We start from the raw sequence: 20733 nt of genomic DNA, 5'->3' as shown, positions 1-20733 counted from the left end.
CTTGCGATCGACATCCGTGACTTCTTCAACCAGGCATGTTGACAACTTCATTGATGTGACAAATATAAATGAAATAAGAGGTGTGTGTTTTTTGCACTGGTACACTGCAAGTATGAGAAGTTGATGTGACAGATGTATATAAGTAAGTAACTAACCATCTTCCAACATGTCTAATTCAAATAGAAAAGAAATATAATTTAATAGAATAAAATAGAAAGAATATACAACCATCTTCTGAAACTCAAATTTCAAATAGAATAAATTTGAATTTTGAATAGTATACAATTCAAATTTTTAAATTAATTAATTTTAAATTTGGATAGAAAAGATTATAATAAAATAGTGTTTATAGCTATAAGTGACCCCAAGATATGTGGCCCCAAAGTCGGGTAGCAAAATGTCATTCTCTGCTGCAGAAATGTACTTGACATATTGCCCATATCTGGGGTCACTTGGTGGCAGGTGATGTGGCAAGTGGGCAATCCACAACTTGGTCACATGGCACTCGTGTCAGATCACATGGCACTTGTGGCCAGCCACGTGGCACTCGTGGCAGGTCACGTGGCACTTGTGGCAGGTGTCGTGGCAAGTGGACAATACACAACTTGTGGCAGGTGACGTGGCAAGTGGACAATACACAACTTGTGGCAGGTGACGTGGCAAGTGGACAAATACAATACACAACTTGTGGTAAGTGGACAATGACATACTATTCTATTCTATTTCTATTCTAATCTTTTCTATTCAAATTCAAATTCATTCTATACGAAATTCGAATGTCGGAAAGAAATATATATATATATATTATAAAACCACCATCTTCCGAAATTTGAATTTAGTATATAATGATTTTGATTTTAATAGAAAAGATTTTAATAGAATATAAAAGAATAGACTAGAAAAACAATAGAACAGAACAGAATAAAATATAATATATTCTATTCTGTTCTATCGTTTTTCTAGTCTATTTTCTATTTTATTATAATCTTTTCTATCCAAATTTAAAAATTTTAATTCATACTATTCGAAATTCAAATTTATTCTATTCGAATTAGAATTTCAGAAGATGTTTGTATATTCTTTCTATTTTATTCTATTAAATTATATTTTTTTCTATTCTGTTCTAATCTTTTCTATTTGAATTAGAAATTTTGGAAGATGGTTAGTTACTTATACTTACTTATATATATATCTGTCACATCGACTTTTCATACTTGCAGTTGTTGTGAATTCATGAAGAAATACATTTAATATTCACTGGCAGAGATGAGAGATTTCAGTAGGCCTAAAAAAAAGTGGATGAACTATAATGTTGATATTATTGAACTGTGACCCTCTTGGAGAACGTCAAAGCAAAATACAGGATCTCACATGTTTTTCCAAATGTTCAAGGGATTAGTTATTCTTGTAAATTTTACAAGCCTGTATTGAGACAAGATGTTGCCTGGACAAAAGGATGTTTTGTCACAGACACCAGAAAAACTCTTATCTATCTCCTTGAATGGACAAGGAAGGCCGTGCAAATATATATGGCAAGGTTTGGGCCATACTTAGGATGTACCTGTGACTAACAGTCATTAAACCTGAATGAACAGAACAAATATCCCATTGTCTCAGAAAGTGAGAGATCAACAAAACCTATTGTGTGAATTGTAGACACAGCTAAGATCTAAACATTTATTGGACTGCTCCAAAGTTCATCTCAAAACATGGTGTGAGAGGGATATACAAGTCAGACATATTTCAAAAGTACTTCAAGTAATTCAAACTATATGTGATAGGTGTAGGTCACCAAAGACATATTATAAATTTAGTATCTAATGATCTAAAGAACTTTGTCATAAAGAAATTATATATGAATGTGTGATTATAAATAGAAATGTTTTAGCAACGAATTAGCATTATGAATAACATATAATCGTGATTATAACTGTATAAGAATTTAACCTATGTTTAGATAAACAAATATTGATTGGATACCCAAATTATACAGGTATCCAGATAGATAAAAATTGTATGTGATGTTGCTTAGTATATATTTATATATATATATATATATATATATATATATATATATATATATATATATATATATATATATATATATATATATATATATAAAACCGGTGTCCTTTTCAAATGGACTAAATTTTTACAGATATACAATGATATGCATATATATCACCATTTTATGCAAGTGATTAATCAATAATTATGCTAAGCGTATTTGATAGTATGTGGTTAGTAGAATTCCCAGTTTGAGAGATTATTTTCACTAAAGTACAAAAAAAATACACAATATAAAATTAATTATATCACTTATAGAGATAAACCACAAAACACGTGTGAGACACCTGGTGGTTGAAGATGCAATTACCTTAAAAACATTTAGACTACTGGGAATTAGACATGTGCAGAGTAAAATATTTCGTTTCGGAATTTCGTTTTCGTCTGAAAACTTAATTTATTTAGTTACTCCCGAAATTCGTTTTTATTTATTTCGTTTTTCGTTCAAAAATTGCATTCGTCCGAAAATCCACATGAATTACGGTCGAACTGTCTTTGAAGGCTTATGGTGTCTGTCGAATGTATAAAGAAGATTCGACGGAGCTAGTATATAGCATACTTTAGAACCCTATTAAAGTCTATGGGACTCCAACGTTCAAAATCTAAGGCCGCGTACACACGCGGGGACTGTTCGCCCAACTTTGTCCGTCAAACAGTTTCGGCAAACAGTCCGCTCAAAATTAGCATGGACGGACATGGCCACACACGACGGACGAACAGTTTGCTGAAACCGTGCGCGATGACGTGAACGGCACGTACGACGGGACGAAAAATACGACGTCCTATACACTGCATTATAACTTTCGGCGTGTAAAGCCTTTCTGAGCATGCGCGGAACTTAGTTTGTCGAACAAGCCTACACACAAGGGAACTGTTCGCTGAAACAAGGTTGATTTTAATAATGATTAAAGTGAAACAATAAAAGTGTAATATTCCTTTAAATTTCGTAGGGGGGGGGGTTGTCTATAGTATGCCTGTGAAGGGGCGCATGTTTCCCGTGCTTAGAACTGTCCCTGCACAAAGTGTCATTTATGCAGGAAAAAAAGTCCTTTAAAATCACTCGCAGCTATTATGAATTGTCGGCTCCCGTAATACAGAGAACACTCATTGAAAGTCATTGATAAAAAAATAAATTTATAAATAAATAAAAAAGCGTGGGGGTCCCCCAAATTCAATTACCAGGCCCTTCAGGTCTGGTATGGATATTAAGGGGAACCCTGCCTCAAATTTAAGAAAAAATTTGACGTGGGGTTCCCCCTAAATATAATACTTTTGTACCCCCTTACCATTTCAAACAGGGGGGGGCCGGGATCTGGGGCTCCCCTTGTTAAAGGGGGCTTCCAGATTCTGATAAGCCCCCCGCCCGCAGACCTCCACAACCACCAGGGTTGTGGGGATGAGGCCCTTGTCCTCATCAACATGGGGATAAGGTGCTTTGAGGGGTCACAGACCCCCAAAGCATCCTCCCAATGTTGAGGGCATGTGGCCTGGTACGGTTCAGGAGGGAGGGGGGGCCGCTCTCTCGTCCCCCCCTCTTTTCCTGCGGCCTGCCAGGTTGCGTTCTTGGATAAAGGGTCTGGTATGGATTTTTAGGGGGAACCCCACGTCAATTTTTTTTTTAATTTGACGCGGGGTTCCCCTTAATATCCATACCAGACCTGAAGGGTCTGGTTATGGATATTTAGGGGGAACCCCACGTCAAATTTTTTCTTAAATTTGAGGCAGGGTTCCCCTTAATATCCATACCAGACCTGAAGGGCCTGGTAATTGAATTTGGGGGACCCCCACGCTTTTTTTTTAATTAATTTATTTATTTTTTTATCAATGACTTTCAATGAGTGTTCTCTGTATTACGGGAGCCGACAATTCATAATAGCTGCGAGTGATTTTAAAGGACTTTTTTTCCTGCATAAATGACACTTTGTGCAGGGACAGTTCTAAGCACGGGAAACATGCGCCCCTTCACAGGCATACTATAGACAACCCCCCCTACAAAATTTAAAGGAATATTACACTTTTATTGTTTCACTTTAATCATTATTAAAATCACTGCTCCCGAAAAAACGGCAGTTTTTAAAACTTTTTTTTGCATTGATACATGTCCCCTGGGGCAGGACCCGGGTCCCCAAACACTTTTTAGGACAGTAACTTGCAGAATCTTTTCTCTTTGTCAAATCTTTTTTCTCTGTCGAATATTTTCTCTATATAATCTTGGACTAATAGAGGTAAGGTTAGGCACATTCGACCACAGGTTCTATAGACACAGATTGTTGTCAGAGTCATGTCGAATCTCCTATTCTTTATCGAACTGTTGTAACAATGAAAACGAAAATAAAGCATTTATTTATGTCGGATCTTTCGTTTTTCGGATTTTGTGCTTTCGTTATCGTTTGTCAAAACGAAAACTAAAATAGCTGAAATTCGGACGAAAATGCATTCGGACGAAAACGAATGCACATGTCTACGGGAATGGTGATCATTAAGTCTGCCTGCCAATGAGGAGGGAACACATACCTTCTGGGCAGAACTTAGTATAATTTTATGATCTTTTTGTTTAAGAGGATATTTAAGAAACTAGAAAGATGGCCATGGAGGGGGAAGCTTAGGGACTCCCCCTGAGAAGGGACACTGGGAGACTCCCAGACAGACTGACCCTCATGCACCATGCATGAATACACATTTTTACATTCATGAAGATCCCTGCTCCTTGGAACTCGGAGGTCATACAAAGTAATTCCTCTGGAAGAGAATCTATGTTGAAAGCCACGGCAGCCATCTTAAAATTCCTGGTAACCAACAATCCACACTAATAGCCATATGTGGAATGGGTAAATATATGTTTATCATCTCTTCTATGTTCTCTTAAATATTGATTTTTTTTGAATATTCTATTAGTGAAAATCGTTCTCCCGAATCAATAACCGCCTTTTAGATTTTTCTCTAAATTAAATTTTTCATTATAAATTTCTTTTTGCATAGATGCCAATTTTATTGACAAACTAATGTCTAATTTATTTCACATTGTTAACCACTTACTTACCTGCAGTATAGTAACGGTTGGACGTGTGAAATACAGACATTCTGTTTAACTGTCAAATATCAAAAGGTTATTGATTCTACCGAGAAGTGATAATGGTGATAATTGTGTCCAAGGTACTACTACGCCCAGTTTGAGGGTATTTCCATTAATTGTCAAATGATCAAGTAATACAATCTGTATTTTAATTTCATGTAAATATTTGTCTTTTTTCAACCAATAAATGTAACTATTTTTATGATCACTTGTCTCCGTGAATACGTTTCACATGTATAGACTGTGTCATATAGATTGATTCTGTATCTTAAAAATATCTTCGTTAAAAATTACTTAATAAATATTGTGCGGGAAAATGTCCTTAAAAAGCACAACATATATAAATGGAGGCATTGCGTGAGATAACGTCCATATTTTGTACAGGATCAATCATAGCTACGGTGGTGACAGAAGTAATATTTTGCATGAAATTATTAATTATTAACTTTAAAAAAAAAAAAATTTTGCCAAGAAAAATATCTGGTCAAAGTGAATTTTATGTTGATGGGGATTATCAAGAGTCAGCCCTTAGTGGTAATATGAGTACTTATACAAAATGGATACAAGTACAGGAAATGTTGGATATGATTTCAAAAATTAACTTGACAAATCATGGCGAAAAAAGTTTGTCTAACGAGACTGGTCTAGAAGGACGCATTGAAGGCCTTATAAACCACACCCGTCAATTAATAAAAGACGTGTGGACCGTGGAAGGTCAAACCGTTGAACTCACAGACAGCTCATCTGAGACAAAGGAAATAGAAAGGCCTGATCACATGCATTTTGAATTAAGCACTAACCTGATGTATCTTTATAGTGAGTTTAAACATCAATATACCCAACAAGAGAGTGATATCTTAGAATCCCAGTCCCATTTAATAGAAGGGGAATGTGAGCTCACTAAAAAGCTAAAGGAGATTAATGACAAGGCAGATTGTTATGATGAGTCTATAGTGAAAATGATGAAATATGAAACAGAACAGATGCAAAATAATGCAATAATAATGCTGGACGAATGTCACCAATTAAATAAAGAGTGTAAACAATTAAGAGAGAAGGAGAGGTTTTTACAGGAAACCCTAATTAAGCAATCAGAAATAATAAACAATATAAGAGAGGAGAAGGAGAATTTTCTGCAGGAAACTAGTCTCCTGACGAAAGTTGCCGAGTAATAGGCTGTGGAAATTTAAAAGAAGAAACAAATCAGCTTAGGTCAGGACAGGAATCCTTAATTAGGAACCGGAAGAATTAAAAAAACAAGGGAAGTTTATGCCCCAGGATAACGCTCAGATGCTTAACCGTGAGAGTATAGAGTCTGACAATACTCCAAAATCTGACTCTCAACCTAAAATTTGGGAGTTACATAATGAAAAAGAATTAGAAAAAGAACCAATATTCTACCCCAAGCCATCTGTAGAGCAAAGGGGGGTAAAAATTGAACCACCACATGAAAGTATGTCTAATCAGTTTTCTTTGGGATCAGAGAAAAATACAGGCACCCCTAAACAGGACGCCTCAGAAATAATAACATTTTTAAAAGATGCTGTTCCGGTGGAAGAGGGATCCATATGCATTATTGACCACATTGAGACCCATGAAAATGCTTTATCAGTTTTAGGCCTAAATGATGACCAATCTAGGATTAATTTCTTACCGTGGGTATTTGAAACCAAACACCGTCCATTCTGCGAAGATTTAAAAAGTTTGTTGGGTACTGCCTGGCAAGAAATTAAAAACGTCTCTCATCTAGGATTTGTCCCGCACAAAAATGTTAACGCGGCTAGAGCGGATATACACAATATCCCATGTACCAGTAATCAAAGCCCCACCGAATTTATGGCTGTGCTCAAAGGTGCTGTCCACTTAGCAGAAAAGGAGCCAAGTTATAATAAACTTGGGTTTGAACCCATGTTCTTCGAGGCCCCGCCTACCCACATAAAAGTGAATTTAGCGAAAGACTACAAAGGGGGGTGTTCACTGGAGTCTTTGGTAAAAGAGAGTAACAATTTGTACTCTATCCAACAAACTGGTGAAAACAATGGATGGCCTGAAAGCCCTATAATGAAATTTGTGGATGAATTTTATGTATCTCCTCAATCATTACAGTCCAAAACCAAGAAAAAGAGATACGCTGATAGTCAGAGGAGAGATGCTACCGAGTTTCCCCAGTGGGAGACCAATGTCCCCACCCATCAGGAGGGGGGAGCAGAGACCACCCTTTAGAGGGGGAGTTCAAAGACCACCTCAGGAGTCTCATCCAAAGGATCCAGACCCGAGGTTTAGGAGAAACTATAGGGTATATCTCCAACGGGTCAAATTTAAACCTAAGGGTAGACACCCTCACCTTTACCGGTGTAATTGGCTTCGGGGGCCTACACGGGTAAATAGGGAGAAACTACAGGGTAGGACACCCCAAAATCCCCAGAACAATAGGAAACAACTAAGGCCCAGACAACTATCCCAGAATCAAGACAATGTTTCTGATGGTGATATGTCTGATCAAACTGAGCCAGTAGTCCCCAGAAAGTACAGAAACCGGGTCCCACGACCCAATTCTGATCAGCCTGTAAGCAATACGGAAGCCAAAATAGATCAAATTATGGATACGTTACATGGTTTCATTGCTATACGGAATGTGAATAACACTTCTTCAAGGGGCAAATCCTGTGGCCAACCTGGGACCACAGAACCTTTGAAGCGTCTATGTTAAAATAAATCAGAGGAATGCACTGAATAAAGGTATAGGAGGCAGAGGTTCTAACACCATTTTTTTCCCCAGGTCACAGTAATGAGGATCCTGAAATCCCTACCGAGGGATGGTGGTTGTTAGATATTAATTATTCTCCTATTTTTCAGTGGTCACTTCATTCCTCTGACATAAACAGGTCGCTCCAAACAGCCCAATTTCAAGAAGGCGTCAAAGACGGTAATTCCAGAGGAAGACCAAATCCTAAAGACATTAATATCAGGAGGCCTAAATGGTTTGATATTTTGGTAAAAGATGAGGAGCCAAGCGAATAAGGTAGTTTGATTGCCTCAAATGAGTTATATTGACACCCCAAAGGGGGGAGATTTATTTTGTTTTATTTCTCCCAAGTAGAAAGTTGACTATAATGTCAAATATTTTGTTACTGACAGTAAGTGTCACATGTCAAACTAAATTTTTTTAATTGTTATTATTCCAGAACCGCTACAATTAAGCTAAAAAAAAAATGGTTCTGAAGAACGAAAGATAGTCATTAATGTCTGGTATCCACAGCTATTAATAAATGTCCTCATGTTAATGAGCCCTGGAGCTTGGCCTCCCATAGTAACTGTGTCATACATTGTCTTGCCTTCCAAAGTGCTTAGTTAAAAGAATGGTGACACAATGGGAAAAGGGAGGTGTTAGAAGTTTTTGAGTTAATATTTTAAGTGATAAAAGTTTCTTTTCATATATATGTAAGTTATATGTTTGGTAAGAAGTGATGGTTTCTGAAGGTCACAGAACAACACAGAGTTTAGATAGGAGTGGTTTTGCTGAGTAGGTATTTCTATTTTTGCGTTACTATGTCAGTACAATGGGTGGAGTTATGCTACTTATCTACTACTGAACCATATTGGGTATATATATGCAAATGTGGGAGTTATTAGGATATGCTGACATAACATCATGAAAAGTATAAGAAGAGAGTAAGATTATCAGAGGGAGGATCGGTGGGAAAGAAAGAACTCTACACTTTGGAGAATGTAGATCAGATGACCCTTTCCTCCTTCTGAGGCCATCACCATGCCATATGTTATCAGATGTCAATCTTGTCTTTGCTTACCTTTCTGAAAAATAAACCAACTATTGAACGGATGAAGGATTCTTCAATTTCTACTCCTGAAAATACGTTTGAAATGCCTTGGATGAAGACACATATCTCCGCTATACACACCCTTTAGGAGAAGGGATACTGATTCACATATTACACAAAGACTTTGCTATTCATTAAGAAACGCCCCTGTGAGTATGTAGAGTTTCGACTACATTTACATTACATTTCTACTCATTGACACTCACTTTCTACAGGAGGGCTCTGAGGAAGCCCAGGATACCAGCTTGACACTGAGATCTCAAACACAGATCATGTAAAAAAAAAGAACATATATATCTTTTCTCATGGAATCCATTTTCCTTTACAGGACTAAGATGTACATGAGCCAGTCAACAGAACCGAGAGTCCAACATGTGAGAAACATCCAGAGAAGGAACCGTATGGGGGATCCAGGGAAACCACTGATGGCCAGTCTACATGGACAAAAACCCACCAGGACGGCCAAGACTAAAGGTGCCCGGAATGATCCATTTCCCGCCAAACAACGGATGACGGCCCTGAGATGCACACATCGATCACAAACCCATTTTTGTTTTTCAAAGAATTACACCCATCTGCAGGTGTCTATACCTCTTAAATATATATATCCACAATCCAGATCCATCTTCACAATTCAACTTACAAGGCCCGAGCGAAGCCATACTTTTTCAACCTGTTGCATTGGTGAAGTCTTTCAAACGACTTACGGCATTTGAACACTTCACAAGGGGCGCTTTGTTGTGAATTCATGAAGAAATACATTTAATATTCACTGGCAGAGATGAGAGATTTCAGTAGGCCTAAAAAAAAGTGGATGAACTATAATGTTGATATTATTAAACTGTGACCCTCTTGGAGAACTTCAAAGCAAAATACAGGATCTCACATGTTTTTCCAAATGTTCAAGGGATTAGTTATTCTTACAAGCCTGTATTGAGACAAGATGTTGCCTGAACAAAAGGATGTTTTGTCACAGACACCAGAAAAACTCTTATCTATCTCCTTGAATGGACAAGGAAGGCCGTGCAAATATATATGCCAAGGTTTGGGCCATACTTAGGATGTACCTGTGACTAACAGTCATTAAACCTGAAAGACCAGAACAAATATCCCATTGTCTCAGAAAGTGAGAGATCAACAAAACCTATTGTGTGAATTGTAGACACAGCTAAGATCTAAACATTTATTGGACTGCTCCAAAGTTCATCTCAAAAGGGACATACTAAAAGGAATGACAGAATGGAATGCCCATAGACTTTAACAGGGAGATGGAATGCCCATAGAGAATAATGGAACAAAGTTGAATGCCCATAGAGAATAATAGAAAAGAAAAATCAATTAGTGAGAGAGTCTTTAGACATACCAAATGTATTTTTTGCTAACCTACTTTTAAATATAAGTGGCCATGTTTAATTTTGGGATTATTATTGTTTTCTATGGAATGACAAACATACGACAGAAGGGAATGTCCATAAAGTATAATGGGAAGTAAAATCTAAACTCATTTGCAGGCAAATCTGAGTGACATAGCAATGTATCCTTTCCCACAGCTGTTCCTCAAGTAGAGTAGAAGATTGTAAGATTGGGATTATTTGGGATTACAGCTGTTTTCTATGGAATTACAAACATATGACAGAGTGGAATGCCCATAGAGTATAATGGGAAGCGAGATGTGATCCGGAGTCAGAACCATTGGTCATATCAGATCAATCTTTAGCAGACGTACTCTCTATGTTCAGCAGTGATGTCCAAATTTCAAATTAAACGGGATTATTATTGTTTTATATGGAATGACAAGACATATGACAGAGTGGAATGCCCATAGAGTATAATGGGAAATAAAATCTAAATTCATTTTCAGGCAAATCTGAGTGACATAGCAATTTATCCTTTACCACAGCTGTTCCTCAAGTAGAGTAGCAGATTGTAAGATTGGGATTATTTGGGATTACAGCTGTTTTCTATGGAATGACAGATAAATAATAGAAAGGAATGGCCATAGAGTATAATGGGAAGCAAGATGTAACCTGGAGACAAAATGATTGGTCATATCAGATCAATCTTTAGCAGACATACTCTCTATGTCCAGTGGTGATGCCCAAATTTGACACATTAAGTGGGATTATTATTGGTTTCTATGGAATGACATACATATGACAGAGTGGAATGCCCATAGAGTATAATGGGAAGCAAGATGTGACCTGGAGTCAAAACCATTGGTCATATCAGATCAATCTTTAGCAGACATATTCTATATGTTTGTTAGGGATGTCCAAATTAGACATTATGTGGGATTATTATTGTTTTCTATGCAATGACAGATAAATAATAGAAAGGAATGCCCATAGAGTATAATGGGAAGCAAGATGTGTCACAGGGTCAAAACCATTGGTCATATCAGATCAATCTTTAGCCGACATACTCTCTATGTCCAGTGGTGATGCCCAAAATTCACATTAAGTGGCATTATTATTGGTTTCTATGGAATGACATACATATGACAGAGTGGAATGCCCATAGAGTATAATGGGGAGCAAGGTGTGACCTGAAGTCAGAACCATTGGTCATATCAGATCAATCTTTAGCAGACATACTCTCTATGTTTGTTAGTGATGTCCAAATTAGACATTAAGTGGGATTATTATTGGTTTCTATGGAATGACAGCTCACTGATTAGTTGCCAGAGGTTACATCAAATGATTTCTGCTTGTTAATTGGTTGCTAGAGATTACTGTACAGTAATACTGCTCACTGATTGGTTGCTAGAGGTTACATCACATCATCTCCTCACTGCAGGGGAGCATTATACACATATGAATGCCACCTTTATTTACATATCAATGCCGTCTGTTATGCCAGTTATTTACATGTAAACACAGTGTTTGCAGGTGAGTCATCTGTACACAACAATAGGGCAGAGCTGGACAGCATTAGTACCAGCACTTCACACTGAGATATCAGGACACAGCACATGACTAAAACTTCAAGGGACAAGATAATTTAAACTGAGATAGTTGGCAAGTATGAGGCAACTGCTTTGGGCCCCACAACAATGACAGGGCCCAGGGCAGCTGCCCCTTTTGTCCTGCCTTAAAGATGGCCCTGCACCTTGCTGGATCCTTTCCCTGTACGGCTGTCCTCCTATTGAACCCTCTGAGACTGCCTTTTGAAATTGCAACTACTTAAGGGTGTCCTGGCCCCAACTCTTTCCCTTGCAAAATATAAAAGGACTGTTAAAAGAAATAAAACCTATTTTGCATCCAAGAAGGGACTGGAGCCCAATTACTTTTACCACCTTTGCACCCACTATGTCTCACAAAATAGGACAGAGTGATCCTGTGCTGAGCCCATAGAGACTATCTGCTGTGAGATACTGTGTTGAGAGAGCTGCTGGGGACTGGGTACAATGCCACCAGAGGGCCATGTGCTTTAGGACTGAGCTGTATGCCTTATGCCAAGGTTGCTGTCTCAACCAATGAACTGAGCTGTTGCTCCTGGGAGCTGCTGTTCTGTTGTTCTGGGTTGCTGTTCCAGTAATGCTGCATCATTGAACCATCAGGAGTGGTGAAAGGCCTCTGGTCATTTGTGCTTAATTTACTTGATCTCTTGGATTGCAAATATCCTCCAGAGTTCTACTTTAGAGGATGTCTCTATTCCTACATAGGAATTGCCTTGGACTTGTATCTGCAGTATAAAAATAGTCCTATGACAAGACAACTGAAGATGATGAGGGCAATAATCCTCCAAAAATAATGTGTTCCATCTAAAGACAAAAGAAAAGAAAATAGTGTTATTTAAAGAAACATACAGTTTCCATTGCATGGTGCAATGACCCCTGCAGGAAGCCCTCACCCACATAATCATGCCCCCCCCCCCCATTTATAACACATCTTTAAGTCTTAGCAACAGGAGGCAGACATTCAAAGTATAAAGGCAATATAAATAGACTTCAATAAGAGGCACTATAATATGCATGTAGCACATAGCGCACCATTGGCTGTACACCTGGAGGTATGGCTAATAAGGTAAGTGTGGCTTCATGGTGTATGGCTTGTAGTGTGGTAGTAAAAAATCCCTCTGCATTCTGCAGACAAACCCCAGAGCAGCTAATGGCAAAGGCATTAATGGGGCACCTGAAAAACAACGTTCACTAAAGGGCCCCAGGGTGACTTTGCTCAGGGGCCACAAATTAGAGCAGAGAGGGCATTAGGTGGGTGTGAGAGACATAGGGGGAGTCTTGGGCCCCAAGAGAAGAGGAGGAACTGGTTAATAAAGCATCAGGCAGAGAGGGACCTGCAAAGTTCTACTCAGAGGTCTTAGGATATCTAGAGGCAGGACCAGGCTGGAGGTCTCCAGTGAGGGGCTTATGGAAGGTTCTGGGGCAGCAGGCTGAGCTATGGATGGATGTGGTTCTGTAATCATCAGAATAATGTAACTGATAATAGTGCAGCACAGGGGGAGAGGACAGTTTTTTTCTACTTATTGAACAGATATTAAAACACTTTCAACAGTATATTTCATAAACCAAAAGGGAGAAAATCAGAAAATTTCAGTGTTAAGTTTTACATACACTTTAATGATGACACATAAGATATTTGTGCCAGCAGAACAAAAAATAGGGTCCACTCCATCAATCCAAAGAGGAGAATTTCCTGTTATGCATTACTGCTAGCAAAGATATATTTTTTCCTAACCAACCTGTAAGGCAGGGGTGCCCAACCTTTTGAAGAGCGAGGGCCACTTAAGCGACTTGGTAACTGGTCGCAGGCCACAATAAATGGAAGACCGATCTGTGTCCGCTCTGTATATGCAGAGCGGACATGGACACAGTCCACTCTACTCTGTGAGCCCCCCTATCTGATCCAACAAGATGGAAGGGGATCATGTGGCTTTCCTGCAGGTTAGCTGCACTTTGCCATTAATGTCTTTTATATCCTGCAGGAGTGGTTCACTTTCTGAAAGTGCACCAAACCCGCAGATAATAACACATGTCTATGACTCAGTGCAGGTAACCTGAAGGTGCAATCTGCACCTGCAGATCAGTATGAAAGTTGCCCGTTAACCACTGCAGAACAGATATGCCCATATATACACTGCTTTTAGTAATAAACGCACCTTTAACAACCGTCTTCCATTCAAGGAGTCGCCGGCTGTTGCTGTCCCAGGCAGAATGCATTTGGTATCCCTCCGCATGGGACAGGAGTCGCCGCTATACAGCAAACATCGGCAAATGTGACTGCTCCCTCTGCAGCCGCTTGTTTCCTCTACTACTGGCTTCACTGATGCTCTGGGATGATGGGTCGGCAACCCATGATCAGGCCTTGAGAATCTGCTATCCCAAAGCAGGAAGTCGCGGGCCACATCAGAAGGCTCCACAGCCTACATGTGGCCCCCAAGTCACTGGTTGGGCACCCCTGCTGTAAGGGAATATCCTATCTATGGGGTATTTAAAGTAGAACTATGGCTGTCCAGTGAAGTAAATATGTACTGCAGCACTTATAAAAATTATAAGGACATTTATACATTTACAATTTTCTCTTAGCCCCCCTACAAAGTCCATCAATACCTATTGGGCCTGCCAGTGAAGTCGACCTAATTCCGCTTCTATTGATGGGGTGGTAACACTGTTGCACTTCTGAAATGGGAGCAGAGCCAGAGGCAACTCTAAGCTTTGTGAGGCCTTAGGCAAAGCTTAGACACGAGGCCCCACTCACTCCTCTAATTGGAAAAATAATTCAATCGATACAAGTTAACTGTATAAGGAGGGTACAGTACAGTGGGAGGGTAAGTGGGCACAATACAGGGGGCAGGAGGGTACAGTGGGAGGGTAAATGGGCACAGTAAAGAGGGCAGGAGGGTACAGTTTAGGGGCAGTAATGTATAATACAGATTTGGTCTACTCAAACAGAGCTGCAGAGATGTCATAGATCTTAAATATTCTAGCAGGCTGTCACTGGGCTAAATCTACACTGGAATGACACCTACCCCTCTACCTTCCCCTACAGAGTTTCTGGCTCTCTTCTGGCACTTTGCAGGGGTTAAGAAAGAACCCAGAGGTGGATCATCTTATTACTGCTGCTGCTTGTGTGGGTGGGATTTGTACTGCACCAATCACACGGGATGAATAGGAGAGTCGGGTCAGCAGGGATTGGTGCAGTACACATCCCACCCACACAAGCAGCAGCAATAGTAAGATGTCTCGGGGTTCTTCCTTAGTCCCTTAAAAAATGGGGGTGGGGGACAGGGCTGGGAACCATGGGGTAGGGGAGAAGGAGTGGGTAGCAGATGGGGGATTGGAGTGAAACTGGGGGAGCCTGGTCTTTATAGGGATACAAATGGAGGAGGATTTGTGCTGGCATGAGGAAAGGATGGGGAGAGGCAGATAGATGAGGGTCAAGGGGACTGGAGAGGGGACATCAGGGATGGGCATGGGGAGTACTGTTGCCTGGTGAAGAATAGCACCAAAGAAAGAAAGAGCTGGAGTGCCCCCTTGCATCAAAATCAGGCACAGTGCCCCCTACCATCAAAATCAGACACAGTGCCCCCTTGCATCAGAATACGGCACAGTGCCCACTTACATCAGAATCAGACACAGTGCCCCCTTACATCAGAATCAGGCACAGTGCCCCCTTACATCATAATATGGCACAGTGCCCCCCTGATGTCAGAATCCGACACAGTGCCCCCTTACATCAGAACCTGATGGAGTCCCCCCTTATGTCAGAACCTGCCGGAGTGCCCCCTTATGTCAGAAACTGGCAAAGTGCCCCCTTATGTCAGAGTTTCGTTGTCCGTAAGTTCTAGTGGGGGGGAGAGAAGGGAGGGAGATGGGGAGAGTCCAGTGGTAGTGTAGAGCTCACTCACTCCAGGCTGGTCTCTGCAGGATCAGACAGCAGCAATCATACAGCCAGGTGGATCTGCCACCCGCAGTGCTTCAAAATTTCCCACCTCACAACGCCTTTCTCGGGCACAGTACTGGTGTTTGAGCGGAGAAGACACGGAGGAGAGGGGGGGGGGAGGTGGAGCAAATTGATATAGCTCTCCTTACTGTCCCCTGGCTAAAAGGAGGGGGAGATGCTAGGTGATGAGTGCTGGCTTGGCTGTGGGAGAATGTCAGACATCGAGCTTCACAGTGCAGCCAGCCCACCCTGACAGTTTCTTTAAGTTGACGTTTATCAAACCTGCCCAGGCACAATATCCATGGCGGTAGGTGTTGCCTTGGGGGCGCAGCCCACCCCAGCACCCCCTAGATCCAGCAATGGGGATGAGGAGGAGCATAAGCAGCCCTCCTCTCCTGTCCGTGTGGGAGGGGAGGGGGGAACTGTTAGTGACAGTGCTGGTTCTGCTGAGCAGCTCCATCTGTGATACGGAACTGTCAGTGAGCTTCTGCCCCTAAGTGAACCAGTCCCAATCGCAGCCCGCTATCTCTCCACGGACCATGTAGATCTCTCACTAGTGCAATTGAGCGGATTGCACAGCAGACTGGCAGAGACTTGGCACTGTGCTGATGGCGTGGAGAACCTTGCTGCCAGCCTTAGAGGCGGCTCTTAATTAGACAAATTAGGTGGCCGCAAGGCCCCTGTGAGTGCGAGGCCTTAGGCAAACGCCTATTTTGCCTAATTAGAGAGCTGCCTCTAAGCAGAGCTGCCACCATCATGTAGGCTGTGTCTGCTTGAGCTATATGGGAAAGAACTTTGAGGTCCGTAGAGTGGGATCCTTCAACATTTTGGCTTTTTATTGTACACCTTGTAGAGTAAGAAGGCTGGATGTACAGGTATATGTCCATTAGGATAATCTAACATACTTTCCATACATTCACCAATTTTACCTGATAATACAATAGACTGGCTCCAGACATTCACAAATGTAGGATGAGACACAAGGCATGTCACATTGTCTCCATCAGACTTGTATGTACTGATCACTGTCAAGGTATCATCCAAATCTTTAATTTTGGTTATGTTTATATCATCTGAATGTGGGATCCAGGAGATCTCTGCAGCTGGGAATCCACCAATGGCTCTACACTCCAGAGATCCATTACTGTTTCTATCCAGAGACACAGAGGGCTGAGCTGGAGAAAGAAAGAAGAACGCATTACTAAACCATATATTACTAAATAATTGTTGTCAATGGTTTGTCATATGTACAGATAAAACTTTATTTGAAATGCATATTAGGAGTAGGAAATGAGTTTTAATATAATAAAGAAGATGTCAGGTATGGATATGTTTTACACAGTTACGCTTGTCCCGATTGGACCAATGTAAGAAGGTATTTCAATATCTGTGCAATCCCTAGAGAAGCTGGAAATCATAGTGTAGTAGACACCACTATTTCAGTGATCTCTACTAGCGTCTGGGTTCCAATTTCTGGACCAATGCAGCTATGTAAAAATATCCATACCAGGAATTCTTTTTTTTAAGGATTTCTGTAGACCAGGGGTCTCCAAACTTTCTAAACAGGGGGCCAGTTTACTGTCCAGCAGACTTTAGAGCGGCTGGAAAAGGTCACGATTTGAGTGGGAAAAAACAATGCCCCTTTGGTGTCAGTGGGAGAAATTGTGCCCCACCGTTGGTGTCATTGGGCCCAATTTTTGGCATCATTGGATGGAATGCTGCACCATAGTTGGTGTCATTGGGAGGAATTGTGCCCCATCGTTAGTGTCAGTGGGAGGAGTTGTGCCCCTTTGCTGGTGTCAGTGGGAGGAATCATACCCCATCATTAGTGTCATTGGGCCCAATTTTTGGTGTCATCGGGAGGAATTGTACCTCATCCTTGGTGCCAAGGGGAGGAATTGGGCACCTTCACTGGTCTCAGTGGGGGGAGGTTAAGCCCCATTGTTGGTATCAGTGAATGAAATAGTGCCCCAAGTGTCAGATAAAAGCAAGCAAAGGACCACACAGTTTGGAGACCACTGATGTAAACAAAGCAGGAAACCTACTTTCATTGAATACTGTAAGTTTATACAGAAGCTGGTAAATGCTGGTTTTGGATGCTTTTGGAGTTACAGAAGTTAGAAATAAGTCATAGTGGGCTAGTATTGGTGTTGATAGGGTGGTCATGGACTTAATATTAATCATATCCGTATACTGCAGAGAACCGAGGTGACATTATGACGTCAGAGCCATTCTCTGCAGCATTGTACTGTGTGAGGCCAAGCCAATGTTGTGACTTCTTTGCTTTCAGTAATAACTCAAAATGGAGTTCTAATCTTTGCCCATTAAAAAAAATAAAAATTGTCTGGACTTCCAATTTAATTGTTTACCACTCCTGCACCCAAGGTGATTCAAGTCATTCCCCTATTGTTGGAGTGTCAGACCTGAAATAAAAGAAATAATAGGGAAGAGAGGAACTGCTAATGTAAATTCTCCTGTCTGCAGTTCTGTTAGTCTCGGGTTTCATGCACCAGAGGTACAGGGGAAGTAAAAGATACACATAATTTAAAGTAAAGCTCACATAATACTGTAAGAAGAATGGCGCTCAATCGGAGTGGCATAGTAGTGAGAGTGGAAGTCTGGAGGAACATGATTCCTCTATGGTTTCCAGGGTCACTGGGGAAGCTATCCGATTTGAGGCTGCCACTCCATGTGACCCTAGCAGCCATCTTTGATCAGGCAGAGCCTATTTAAGGCCCTGGCTCTCAGGTTTGACACACATGTTGTGTGTGAGTAGTTTAGGGACAGGTCATCCATCTGTCAGGGGCATAAGCAGCAGGGAAAGGTTCCAGACGAAGCTTAGGACTCGCAATCATCTTGGACTTCTTCCTGTTTGAGAAAGAGATGGCCACGTCGCATTATTCTGCTGGCATTAAGTGTTGTGAGTGTTCTCTTGTGCCACAGACTTACACACTGGCGGCTGGGGGAGGGTCCTGGATCCCTACCACAGTTCTATACAGTAGGGCAGAGAGAGTCAAATGTCCAGTTATGAATATCATGTTTCAGCCAATCACTGGAAGGGGGCGTCCAGGGGGCTGAGGGGGTAATCAATATTTTGAGAGTCCTGAGTGTTTTTCCAGTTCCCTTGGGAGGCAGCTCTACTAAGACAAGACTTGCAGTTTGGGTCTCAGCAGGTGCTTGTTTGATGTGATATATGCAAAGAGACAGCACAAGCCATTACTGTACAGAAGCCATGTTTACTGAATGACCCAGCAGGAACAGGAAACCACACAGGTAGAAGTACAACAGAGATGCACCATAGAGTTGCATTTAAAGAAACCTATCATCCATAACAGCTGAGGGCCTGGGGAAGATTAATCATTGCTGGAGGGCACTGTCCTAAAGTCCTAAAGCTTTAACCCATTCCCGCCGAGCGTACACAGATGTGCGTAGTCGGCTTTCGGGGGTTATCCCAGTACCGTTGTTTAGAGCAGGCGATCTGCTTTCCAGGTATAACAACCGATGCAGCTAAAAGCCGCTCAGCTGTTATATCGGAGGAGCTGGAGGGGACATCCCCCCCTCTCACCGCCTTCCACTGCTCTTCCCGTTCCATCGGAAGGCCCAATCAAACATCCGCTGATTCCGGCGGCTAGTGAAAGACTGGAATGAAGCCGAAAATGTTTTTTTTCCAGTCTCCTGGATGTAAACACGGAAGGGACGTCACGACGTCACTTCCTGTTTATTCGGCTGCCAATGGCGCCAGATTTTAAAAAATCTACAGTATTCAGATACACCATTTTCGGTGATCTGAATACTTTGAAGTGCAAAGGAGGGATTGGAGGTCTTTTAGACCTCCTATCCCTCCATAAAGAGTACCTGTCACCACCTATTTCTGTCACAAGGGATGTTTACATATAATAGTAATCAAAATGTTTTTTCTTTTAAAAACCACATTTTAATCATATAAAAATTAATAAGAAAAAAGAATTCAAAGCGCCCCGTCACCACAGGCTCACGCAGCAAAGAAAACACATACAAAAGTTGCGTCCGCAACTGTAAATGGTGTTCAAATCACACATGTGAGAAATTGCCGCGATCATCAGAGCAAGAGAAACAATTCTAGCACTAGACTTCCACTGTAGCTCTAACCTGGTAACCGTAAAAGTCAGGCAACAGTCTGTTGACAGACTGTTGTCCTAAAATCTTACCATCCGTACCCTCCTTTTGACAATTGCTGTCCAATTTTTGGCCAACAAATGTTGGATGGCGGGCTAGTCAATTTTTCGTCGGACAACGGTTTCATTTCAGATTTTCATATGCTCAGTACACAAATCCGTCACACAAAAGTCAAAAGTACAAACAAGCATGTTTGGAATCAATGCTCACCAAACACCAAATTAGCAGAAGGGGCACAAAGGGTGGCACGCAAGAGCTGAATTTCCTTGTAGTACGTCATTACGTTCGTGTTTGTTGCACCATTAGTATGCAAGACAAGATCCTGGCATATGCCCTTTTGACAAAAGTTTACATGCTCGGTTGGCCAACAATCGCACCGTGTGTACAAGGCTTAAGACCCCATACACACTATTAGATTTTCTGCAGATTTTTGTCTTTAGATTTACCAAAACCATATAATATTAGGTCAAACCTTAAGAGTTTCAATTTGTATGCAATCAGGCAGGCCCTTGGACTACATGGTTTTTGTAAATCTAAAGGAAATCAGACAACAAACGTATTGTGTGTATGGGGTCTTAATGACTGTACACGATACAAAAATCAGATGGAAAGATTCCTACGACGTGCTGTCTGGCGATATCTGTGCTTTAGACAGCTGATTTTTCTTTTTCGTCAGACAAAAGCTGGATGGGTAGACTAT

This window comes from Lithobates pipiens, unplaced genomic scaffold (assembly GCF_037356315.1).
Source record: "Lithobates pipiens isolate NorthernLeopardFrog02 unplaced genomic scaffold, aLitPip1_a1.2 Scaffold_16, whole genome shotgun sequence".
Lineage (NCBI taxonomy): Eukaryota > Metazoa > Chordata > Amphibia > Anura > Ranidae > Lithobates > Lithobates pipiens.
The sequence above is the reverse complement of the archived record's forward strand: the minus strand, read 5'-3'. Positions refer to the sequence as shown.